Below are 12,524 nucleotides of genomic sequence, written 5' to 3' on the forward strand. Positions count from 1 at the left end.
CAAGATCGTGTTCCAAAATAAAAAAATAAAAAGGAATGAGGATGTAGTTCAGTGATAAAGCACCCTTGGATTCAATTTCCAGTACTGCAAAAACAGACAAATAAACAAAACCCTGACTCTCTTTTGTCAACCATTAGGACAACTTTTAAGTTTCCTTATTTATTATGTTTGCCCCACATGGAGAACATAATACTCTCCATCAACTTCTCACCCAAGAACACTGAAAATTAATGATGAGGTAATGTCTGTGAAATGCCCAGAGCTCTTTGAAGATGTGGCAAAAGGCATCACTATAATTAATATTTAATGAGATGCTACCCAGCTCTGATCTCTTTTTCTGCAGACTAATGTTACGTTCACAGGATAAGGTGATGCCAGATTGGCCCCTAAAGAAGCATTTCCAACAGACAGTAGCAATACAGGCCCACTTTCCCTAATCCCTTACATGGGGCTCGTGGAGTCCATCATCACAAGAATGCAAGAGTGGTTTCTCACGTGGGAATCCAAGGTTGCCAAAGAATTTGGGAGCAAAATGATCAGGTAGAAGGGAAAAATAGATTCCAAAGTGTGATCTTCCTTGGGACCCCATTTTTAAGTATAAGAGAGATTCCAGTGGAGACTTCAAGGGGAATTATTTTAGCAAAACCCACATCCTAAGCAAGTTAATATTTTTAGGTCTAACACAGTGTCCAAGAAAGGAAGAAATAAGAATAGCTCTGTGGGTTCAGTTACAAATGGAGTGGAGAAAATAATTTCAAAAGTTCAAGGGGAAAAAAAATCAATCTATTTCCTCCCCCTAAAGCTTTTATTTCTATAAATACATTCACACAAATGGACCTAAGACCACTTTTCCTTCTGAAAACACTACCTGTTTGGAATTTGCAAGATAAATGACATGTCAGGCTAGCTTTCAACCCACTAAAGCTTAAACAATGCTCTTCAAAAGCTTATCTCTTCTTCTTAAATAATACTCATTTTCCCTCTCTGACTATAAAACTAATACATGTGCCTGGTAGAAAATGTTGAAATTTTTCATTTTTCAGAAAGAAGAAAATAATTATCCACTAAAATCTACAAGTTGCTAATTACCCTTCTAGCTTTGTGTGTGAATGTGTGAAAATACACTTTTTTTTTTTTTTTTGGTGGTGCTGGGGATTGAACCAGGGCCTTGTTCATATGTGAGGCAAGCACTCTACCAACTGAGCTATCCCCAGCCCTAAAATACACATTTTTTAACATCACTTGGGAACTTACTGTATATTCTGGTTTATAACCTGATTTTCTCCTCAGAAAAATACACAGTAAACTTTCCCTGAATCTTCATTATCCTACAACATTATTTTATGTCCTATACATAGGACATTCATTTTTAAACTAATCCCCTATTGCTGGGCATTTTGGTTTATCTTTAATGTCTGTATTACAAATAACATTGAGATAAACATCTTTGCCTAATACATCTAGATTTTTCTCTTGAGATAAGTTCTGAGGACTGGCACTGCTGTGTCAAAGGCTGTGCATGAGTTTTGAAAGCTCTGATACAGTTAAACTGCCCTGCAGAAAGGTTATCCTAATCTCACTCTCTCCATCAGTGGGAAAGCCACTTCTCCCATTTGCTCACCAATACCTAATTTGGAAGATTCATAAAGGGAGTGTGGCTGCTTTTATTTGCAGTTCTTTGATTATTCTAGAAGCCTATTTTCCCCAACAGTTCAGTGTCAATAGTAGTTTTCAGAATATTTTTTACTGTGCACTTCTTATCATCAAAAAGCCAACATCCGACCCCATCTGCAAAGGGTATGTCCCCTACTCTACCTCCAAGGGCAACCCAGTGGTCCTCCCTCTCTGCATCTACCACTCGTTTCCACCTTCATGCCCTTCACTCCTCTCTCAGCAAACATTTTGCAATTCTAGCAGGGCAGTCAGACAGAACCCATGGGTCATTTATTCATTCATTCATTTCTTCAACTGACATCTCTCAGGGGACTGCTATGCTTCTGGCATCATACTAAGAGAAAATAATAGACTGATACTATAAGAAGCCAGGAGAGAGAAAGTAATGAGGTCAGAGCAGCAGAAGCACACTCAAGCTAAAAGATACCTAGTTTTACTGGTAGGAGAGGGGTGGGGGGAAAGAAGGCAGGCAAAGGGAATAGCATGTGCAAAATTCCAGAGGTATGCTAGAGTTTCATGTGTTGAAGGAACATTTTCATTGTTAGGGCATAAGAAGGAGAGGCTGAAAAATTAGCTCATGCCAAATTTACATGCTGGGTTCACCTGCTGATCTGTTCTCTTTCCCCTGCATTTCAGCTCTGGCTTGCAATTCCTGCCTGGCACGGCAGACTCCTCCAAAAACCTTCCTTGAGAGCCTTCATCAGCATCCATCTATCCAGATCTTTCTGCTGGGGCAGGAATCCTGGTAGGGACACCACTCTACTCAGCAATCCCCAGTGAATAGAGGACTGTTTGCTGACTCCTAAGTATAAGTCTTATAGGTCAAGCTAGAAAAGAAACTTCTGGCTACTGATATGTTCTCATATCCCTAGGTTCTCAACCCTGGGCTAAACTTATCTAACAGGCAATCAATAAAAGCCTATAGAATCTAAACAAATTAAATCAGGCAGAATAAACACAAGACAGGATGAGTGTACATGGGTTGGATGCATCTAACTGTCATCCAGGCAGCTGGGAAAATTGAAACTGTCTTTGAAAATTAGCTTCTAAACACAATCATGGCAAAGGATGGATTAATTCTCTTCAGGCATGTAATTCTGCATCTAGCTAGACATTTCTCAGTTAGGCACACAAAAGGTACTTGTTCAGCTGAGCTGCATAGCCCAAAGGCTTCTGTGTAAGAAGGTTAATCTATTCTAAAGGGTTTTTTGTTTTGTTTTGTTTTTGTTTTTGTTTTTCCTTTGCAGAAAGGTAGGAAAAGAAGACAGGAAAGAAAATCCCTAACACAGACTATTTCTTCTGGGATTTTCAATACTGATAACTCCAATTCAAAGCAATAATCCTGGGAGGACCTCGTCTTCACCATTCATGTTTTCATGAAGACAACAGAAATTTCTAGATAATTCTTCCCTGAAGGTAAAAGCCCAAACATTCCTCAAGTGGCTCGTCTTTCCCTGTTCTGGTTTGGATTCCCTCAGTCCTGGATTCATCCCCTACAAAAGAATTCTTCATGCTGATTTATTTGTCCCCACACTAGGCTGTGATCTCTGTAAGACTGAGGATCGTATCTCCATTCCTATGTCCCTGAAGCCTAGAACCTTACCCTACATGTACAGATTTTCTACATCGTGAAATTAAATATAGTGTCAGGGCATCAAAAGACCTTAGAAATAACCCAGTCCACAGACAGGAATCAGGCCCTGACAGGGGAAGCGATCTCCAAATTCACCTGGGGAATTGGTGGTAATCAGTAGGTGAAAGAATGAAAGATAGAAAAAAAAATGTCAGCAATGTTTTAAACTTGAGGAAATAGAAGGTATAGGGTTGGGAAGGGGTGGTTAATGGAATTTGAAACGGATTTCAACTTAGAGAAAAACTAAGCTTGGTCCTAGACTGTCTCTAACACATAGAACAAGTCTTATCTCTTCTCCATGACAGTCCTTCAGATAATATAAAAAGGAAATTAACATTTATCGAACATTTCCCATATGCAGGTAGAAAACAGGAATCCTGTCCTCCCTGTATCTTCTATTTTGTAAGTTTAACACTCCCTGATGATTAGTAAGCAGCTAAATAATAGGTCTCAGCTATGTGGATAGCTAGTAAACCAAGGTCTGATGGAGTGAGAAGTCCAGGCACTTTCTTCTGTACCCCATTTCCCCTCTGACCCTAGTCCTAAGGCTAAAGTGCACCAAGAAAGAGCCAGCTAGACTCCAGGTCAGCTTGGTCATGTCCCAGGACAAAGGAAGCACACCCAGAGGCTGCATATTAGGTTCTTGGCCTCTTCGTCCTCTGAGAATGCAGCGAGTGGCATTACCCTCTGAGTTCATGCTAGCATTTGACTTGACAAGGCAGATTGACTCCAGGTGTAAGATGGAGAAACACAGAGGCCCACATATGTTCTTGACTTAGGCAGCATGCCCCCGGAGACAGTAAGGAAAGCAGTGTGCAGCAGGGAGCCAGAAGCAACTGAGGCAGTAATCAGGATCATCATTCATTCATTCATTCATTCATTCATTCATCAGTTGACAATACACAGAACTTGTGCCCTGGACTGGCCCCACTTCTGGGTTCTGGTTTGAGTAAGTAGCAGGGCTCAGTGCCTGCTCAGGAGAAGCTCATAATACAGTGGGGCAGGTTATACAGAAACCCATGTGACCATGCAATCTGGGGAGTGTTATTTTGAAGCGAGGAGGCTCCCTTAGCCTGGAAAAGACATCTCAGACAAAGGAAAACATTGTGATGTGGACATATTTCAAAGTAGATATGCCAAACAAGCCTTGTCAAAATAGGGAATCACTGTGCTTTGAATCCATCAAGCAAAATAAGAAGCAAGGATCTCTGAACAACTGCCCTGCCCTTAGGGCTCCAAGCAGTACAAACTGAATATCTCTGCCTTAGTAGGTGGTACTTAAAGTCCCTTTCAGACCTAAGGTTCTCTCAATACAGCTCAGGTTGATGACCAGGAAAGGGGTCATCTGAAACCCTGAAGAAGACACAGCTGAAGGCATCTTTGGGCACACTGCTCTAATCATCTCTCCCCTCTTTGTCTCTTACCCATTGGGACTTAGTTGAACAGCCAGTCTCTCCTGGAAGCCTCTCTGGATCTCCTCTAAGGCATGGCCAGCTCTCTTTTGGGCTCCCACGGGTCTCTATAAAGTACAGCACCTTGCTCAGGCTCACTTACTGCCAGCTGCAGGTGGGGCAGTACTGTATGATTCATCTGTCTCCTGTCTCCTCCCTCTTAACCTCCCCAGCAACCCAGCCCTACACAGGACTTTCTAAGCAAAGCACAGTGAACTGAGCAGGTAAGCAGCCTAGGAGGCTAATCTGGGCAGATGTGAGATGGGAACTCTGGGAGCAGCAGGGACAGCACTGAGCAGAGTCTGGATCTGTTCTGTACCCAGATCTTCCCAGATCACCCTGATTTTCCTTGGCTCTGCTATAGCTTGCACCAGACCCAGCACTCCTGCTTGCCCTGAGGATTCTTTTGGTGCTCTGGAATGTCAACTGCAAACAAAGTGGTGCCCACGCTTTGGGGACAAAAGCACATGTTATAATTGCATTGCGAGAGCTCAGAAGCCAGCAGTAGCTGCAGGCCACACAGGACCATGAGGCTTCAAAATAGGCAATTGTAGACAAGATTGCATTATAGTACTCTTTCAGGGTTACTACCAGGCATGTCCTTATTTTTAACAGAAAGAGATGTACACTTGATTATTGAGAATATAAATACTTTCCTTCAAGTTCAATGAGCCAATATTGGACTAAATTAGTGGGGAAATATGAGGACCAAAGTTTTCCTCTGTGTCCCTTCCTTGTCCAGAGCACATTCACTGTGGGATCCTTCCTAAGCCTAACAACTGTAATGAATATTTTAATAGCTGCAGCTTCTCCTTCCCATTGATAAAAACTCCACTGACTAGCCAGAGCACGCTGGTGAAAATGAGGGTGTGGACCAGAAAGACCTGAGCTTTTCTGAACAGCCTGATCCCTGATGGCCCCACCCAGTCATACAACTGGGATGATTAGAGCAGCACTGGCACCCCTCAGAGCAGCAGCCAGGATGCTGAAAGAAGGGAGACACCCAAAATAGGCAGAAAAAAGACCAGAGGCCAGTGACCCTGGAGAACTAGATTCAAATACACTCAAGAGAAAAGGCAGATGCAAAAGTAGTCAAAAGGAAAAATGTCCAAGTCCCAACTCCAGAAACCTACAAATGTGACATTATTTGAAAAAGTCTTTACATGTGCAATTAAGTTAAAGATCTTCAGATAAGGAACTTATTTGGACCACCCAGGTGGATTCTAAATCCCATGACAAGTGACCTTATAAAAGCGAGGCAGAGAGAGATTTGATGTAGACAGAAGAGGAGGAGGTAATGTGACCAATGAGGCAGATAACTGGAGTGCTAGGGTCATAAGTCAAGATATTCCTGCAGACATCAGAAACTGGAAGAGGCAGAGCAAGGATTCCCCCTTATAGCCGTCAGCACTGCCAATACCTTGATTTTGAACTTCTGGTCTCCAGAACTGTAAAAGGATAAATTTTTGTAGTTTTAAGCCATGGTTATGATAATTTGTTCCAATATCCACAGGAAACTATATAGAACCTAAGAAACAGATGAGGAATTTCCGTTCCAGTGTGGTGGCCAACTGACTTGGGGCCACCCGACATCAGCCACTGGTCCCTCTGACAAAGGGCATGGAGTTCCCTAATGGCACAACACAAGACCCAGAAGAGGGCCCCTGGGGAGCCTAAGTGAGCCTAAGCAGTGCTAACACAAGCACAGACCTCTGAAATGGGGCTGCAGTGTCCTGGACTCCTCTGGGCTCATCAGACTCCACGTGTATAGTTGTCCAATTCTTAGCTCTGTCCTTGTCAGGGGACTGGATAAACCGGAGCATTCTGCCTGAATAAGGGAAGATTCTGGGGCCTGATGCCTCTTTCTGAATGTCCAAATAGCCCATGTGGCTGTCAGGAAAGAAGAAATGGACTTTTATGTGGGGCCTCAAAGGACAGAATCAAGGCCAATGGGACAGCCATTGCCTGGAGGAAGATTTTTGGCTAAGTACAATGAAGAATTTTCTAATAATCAGAGCCAACTGAGAGTAGAATAGGAGTGCCTGGAGGATTGGCAGGTCCAAGCAGACAAAGTCTGGGTGTGCTGGGGGAATTCCTAAGCCACACAAAGGCTGCTCTTGATCATCTCTGGAGCTGACAGTTGTGTCTGAGGGTCTAGGATTGGTGGCTAAAATATCATGTAATGTGTGTGTGAATCTAGGTTTTCTACTTAGAGACAAATCACATTCTAAGAAACTTATTGTGCAGCTTTTGTGAAGGACTAAGATCAGAAACTACCCAGAAATGACTTGAGAAAGAAATAATCAATTCTTGGGCTGGGGTTGTGGCTCAGTGGTAAAGCACTTGCCTAGCATGTGTGAGGCACTCTGTTCGATTCTCAGCACCACATAAAATTAATGAAATAAAGGTCCATCAACAACCAAAAAAATTTTTGTTTATTTTTTAGTTGTAGTTGGACACAATACCTTTATTTTATTTATTTTTATTTGGTGCTAAGGATCGAACCCAGGGCCTCGCACATACTAGGTGAGTGCTCTACTGCTGAGCCACAACCCCAGCCCTACAAATTTTTTTTTAAAAAGAAATAATTAATTATTTCTTAGTTGCAGTGGTACACACCCATAATCCCAGTACTCTGAAGGCTGAGACAAGAGAATCCCAAATCTGAGCCTCAGAACTTAAAAAGACTCTATCTCAAAATTAAAAAAAAAAAAAAGGAATGGGGTGTCGCTCAGTAGTAGAGTACTTACTTAGCTCTGTGAGGTCCTGGGTTTGAGTCTCAGCTCCACAAAAATATTTAAAAAGAACCAATTCTTCCTGTCCCTACATACAAAATGCCTCCCACTCCCAGGCATCAAGAGAGCAGAAAAGCATGTATCTCTGTATAGAAATCATTTTATAACTTCACCAGGGACCATAGCACATACACAGGTGACAGGGGAACCCTGGACAGTCTGGGTTTGATGTCCTTTCCCAGGGAAAATCAGAGAGAACAGAGGCTCTGGCTACCAGCTAAATTATTTTCATAAGAACAAATAAATACACCCTCATCTTTTTTTCTGAATTTGGGACAAAGAAAATTTGGGACAAAGAAAACAACAAAGTAGTAACTCAGAAGCTTAACATGTTAATGTCCACAAGTTAGCTCCGGGGAAGGTGTTTTGGGTGGGGGCAGGTTTAAGAGGCTGTAGCCTACACTGAGTATTCTGGATACTCAGGAAAGGAAGCACAGCATTTCTCATCTGTCTGCACATCTGTCTTCTTTTAAGTCAAAATCTCAGAACGCACGCAGCACATTGCATCCGGATGAGTTCCTCTGAAGCTCTTTCCGTTCAGGATTTTGAAAATTTGCCATGTTACCCTTTTACTGAAACAGCTAAGGTTCTCAGATCATTCCTCAAGAGAGGTCAAAAGAATACACTTTCATACTTTTAGATTTACCATCATATCTTTCCTAGTCTGTAATTAGTGTTTTGTGTTTTTTTTTTAACTCCACTTTTTCTCCAAAAGAGCCAGTGTTAAGAGCACACATCATTTAGCAGACATCTTGGGACATGATTGGAAGCCTGAATCTTTTCTAATCACTGGCAAAAAGGTCTCCAAACATTAAATAAGTCCCTGAAAATGCTGTCACTTCACTGAAAATAATGGCTACTGCCCTCCCATCAATTGGCCAAGCACCAAACCAAGCTTCCCACTGTCCTTCAGGCAGAGTTAATTTAAAATTTTATTTTATTTTATTTATTTTTTTTTTTTTGCTGAGCAACAAATTGTAATCTGTAGTTACTCAAACAGATTTAAGCCAGTATTGCTACTGCTTCCATGAACATTATTAAATTTAGTATATATCTTAAAATAGAGTAGAAACAGCTGGGCATAGTAATATACACCTATAATCCCAGCTACCAGGGAGGCTAAAGCAAGAGAATCACAAGCTCAAGATCAATGTGGGCAACTTAACGAGATCCTTTCTTAAAATAAAATTTGAAAAAGGGATAGGGATGTAGTTCAGTGGTAAAGAGCTTGCCCAGCATGCATGAGGCCCTGGGTTCACCCCAGGACCTCCTCCCCAACATGCCAAATAGAAATACAACTACAACAGCTGTACAGAAATCAAAATTTTATATATTGAATGGTGTTAAGAACATCAGCATGTTTGGTATTTGCCAATCTTTCCATCTCAGATATTTTGGTACAGTAAAGAATGTTTTTTATAATACAATTATTGTCAAAAACTTGAAGCTTTAAGTTTTACATAGTATATTTATTTAAAATAGGCCAAATTGGAAAGCCAGATTCAACATGCAGGCTCATCTTTGAGGCTGCATGAACTGTTCATCAAACGAAGGCTCTACATTTGAGGCATCAGAATGCCAGGAGTTCGTTCAGCTGAGGACCAGATGCAACCCCTACATAGCAGCACTGAGTTTCTGGCTTGACTCAAACCACTTCAGATCTCAGAAAAATCATAGGCTGTTATCAGTCCCAAACGGCAAACACATTATCAAGCTTGTGCTAGGGGTAGGCTCTATGAAAAGGGCTGTGGAGTGAAGTGGGAAATCGTGTCTGCCGTTCCAGGGGCTCCTTCTGGGCCACAGCCACATATATCAATGACCACATACAACATGCCTTATGGCTGACAGCAACTGCTTCTCCAAGGGAGGAACCAAGTACAGTGGGAGATAAGGGTTCTGGAAAAGCCCCAGGATAAAGGGATCAGAAAGACAGCCTCCTAGGGGAAGGAGGATTTGAGCTTGGCCTTCAGGCATGGCTAAGACTGTTAAGACTCAGTTGTGAGGGAGAGAAGCCATAGAAGGGCAAAGGCCTAGAGTCCTGGGGGTCGTAAGGTATCATGATGCTATTCTTCACCCTCCTGTCCTCTTCTTCTTTAACCACCATAAATGCTCAGCAACCTACATTAGGGCAGAAGGGAGCCAGAGTCCAGTTCCCAGCATATATGGACAAAGAAGATATATTTATAAACTGTGTCTGACTATCAAATCCTCCCGCCTGGGTCCTTGAGCACATAGTGATAAGCTTATGGGAGGCAGGGACTGAGTCTTCTGATTAACCCATGTGTAGCTTCTACTACCTAATAGTATTTACAGGACATTGGCTGCTGCTGATGTTAGTATTTGACCTGAGCACTCTCAAAATAACAAATAGCCCTTGTCTCTGGAATCAGAATGTACTCTGAGTATATAACAAATTGTCACTGCAGATCTATCCTGGTGGAGAAGTTCAAGTCAATATACAAGCTAAAACAAAAAGCACCATTTTATACTCTAATAGTGCTTAGCAATATACTGAACTTGTCCAAGAACACACTGATAAGAGGAACCAACTTTTATCAAACACCTATTACATAGTGACACTCTATTTAGGCACTTTTACACATGATCTCATTTAATCTTGTGAGTTTGAAATATCATTATTTCCCTTTGAAAAGTGAGGTTCAGAGGCCCAATATCCCAAAGCCAGTGGACACCAAGCTCAGGTTTGGAGCCTACTGCACCTCTTCCCACTGACCCTGCTTTAGAACATTCTGCCACCTCCTGTGTTTCTACCAGACTCACTGGTGTCATTTGTATCCTGGGCTTTCCTAGCTCTTTGCCTTTACTCATATCAGTTCCTTTATATATGTCACCACCTGCTGGAATCTTCTTCTTCCCTCCACCTTCTAGGGGGAAGTCTTTTCCATTCTGTTGTAATTACCATCCTCCTGTTCTTAGAAGTCCTAGATGATGAAGCCCAGAATGCCCTGTGATATAACCTCTTTATTCCTTAGGAGAATCTGAGCTCTTTGAGGAGAGGGCCTGTTAGTAAGTTTCATGTTTGTTTATTCCTGTATGAGTGGTAAGAAAGTGCTTGCTGAACCACTAGAGAATGAAGAAGGAAAAATTAGGTTTGCATTTGAATGCATCTGAGAGATAAAAGGTTCTGGACAAATTAGCTTGGAATACAAAGTATCACTTGAGAAAGGCAAACTTATGCCCCACAACTCTGCTCCAGTCACAAAGCATGCTCTCACCAGTCCTCTGACTTCATAAAGCTTGAAATTTAAAACCAGGATCTCTAGGAAGGAAATAATAAAATCACTTCCATGAGAATCTTTTCATAGTAATGCATTTTATCCACACACTGGGGAGACACTAATTGCAGCACAAGAGGAACAAGATTTGGGCAAAAGAACAAAGCTCACTTTCTAGCATATCACAGTTAACTACCTCCTGCTTATCTTTCTGCGGCTGTACCATATTCTCCTGTTCTGAAAAATATGTACTTGCTGATCTGTAGGCCTCCCTAAGGACCCCTATAAGACCGCCCACCAGGGATGCCTGATTTAAAGTGATTTTAAATGGTCTCCACTGGAAAACATCTCAACCATAGCTTTAGATTAGAAACAACTAGATGTTGGCCTCTCTATCAGACCCCTAGAATAGTGCACTATTTTTTTTCAAGCAACAAATTGAGGTTTTTACAAAAATACCCACCTCACAAACAGAAACATTTCCTGATCTATAAGCCACTTTGAAAACAAATCATTATGCCGTTGAATATTTTATGATGGTCCAAAGCACTGAAGGAGGCAAAACGAGCATTCACCAAATGCTATTTTGGTACTCCCAAAGCAAACTGCAAATATTTCCTTTATTTTTTAAACATCCATTTGCAAGTGCTGGATGGATTTTTGATGAAACATTGCCTCCACCCAAATTGACCCTTTAACTCAGAAACCCAAGGCTCCACTTCCTTAGAACTTACAGCTGGAGGACCTCAGCGAACATCTAGTGAACGCTACTTTCACCTTATGGTAGAAGCCGCAAAACCAGTGGGGGACTTGCCCAAGGTCACACAGCCTCCAAGGTAGAGGAGGCACCAGGATCCAGACTCTCAACCCTGTGTTTCCACCAGACTGGGAGCTTCTTCTGCTCTGAAGCTTTCTCAATACCCCTCCTAAAGCTCAGCCGAAGCTACTGAAGCTTAGCGATAGGACTCCTGAGATTCACTTCTATGGGTCCCAACATTCCTCTCTAACCCGAATGAACCCTGGAGCCGAAGCAGAGACGCCCCTCCACTCACAAAATGGCAATACAGGCTTGGTGCTCAGCGGGCAGTCCCTGGCGAATCCCTCCGGGTCCAGGTCGGGCAGGGCAGGGAGGGCCGGTCTGAGGTTACTCAGAAAATTGGCGCTGGCTGCGGCCGCACCTGAACTCAGGTTTGCCTCCCGGTTTGCCGCTCTTTCCACTAACTACACCATGCAGGTCTCGGAAACTTAAGCGACACATCGGTCGTGTGTAAAGAGTTAACCGTTGCAGGTCCTGAACTAGGCGGCGGACTAATCTCGCGTCGGGAGTGGGGACACCAGGACCGGAGGCAGGCGCGGATCACCCGGGACAGCTGATGCAGGCAGAGCGCACGGTGGAGGGCGGCGCGGAGGAAGCCGAGGGGCAGACAGCTTGCAGCTGCCGGAGGCGCAGGCCTGGGGTGTGGAGACCGGCAGTCCCCGCAAAACTTTGCGGCCAAGGGACCTCGCCCTTACCTGCAGAGGAGGTGCCGCCCGCGCGGACACGGACCTGGCGGGCTGACGCTCTCGGCGAGGGGCGGCCCCGCCCAGCGGCGGGCACCGTACCGGGCCAGGCTCCTGCAGCCGCTCGGCTCGGGCTCGGCTCGGGCTCCGCCTCCCGCGCAGCGGCTGCAACCGGAGGGGGGGCGCCAGGCCGGGCCGCGCCCGCGCCGTCTGGCGGCGGCAGGTGCTGAGGCTG

General features: G+C 43.5%; 1 protein-coding gene across 4 annotated transcripts in view; it reads right to left on the reverse strand.

Annotated features, from left to right (window-relative positions):
* Frmpd1 (FERM and PDZ domain containing 1) overlaps positions 1 to 12,524 on the reverse strand; it is a 174,022-nt gene that overhangs the window by 76,218 nt on the left and 85,280 nt on the right. Inside the window, exon 1 of one of the 4 annotated variants that reach the window (XM_048783348.1) lies at positions 12,302 to 12,443. The exons of 2 other annotated variants lie outside the window; for them this stretch is intronic. The gene's annotated coding sequence lies outside the window, so the exon portion shown is untranslated. Of the gene's footprint in view, positions 1 to 4,731; positions 4,999 to 12,301; positions 12,444 to 12,524 lie in introns of those variants that run through there. One more of the 4 variants, XM_048783346.1, reaches the window with a different exon arrangement.

Source organism: Marmota marmota, unplaced genomic scaffold (assembly GCF_001458135.2).
Source record: "Marmota marmota marmota unplaced genomic scaffold, marMar, whole genome shotgun sequence".
Taxonomy (NCBI): Eukaryota; Metazoa; Chordata; class Mammalia; order Rodentia; family Sciuridae; genus Marmota; species Marmota marmota.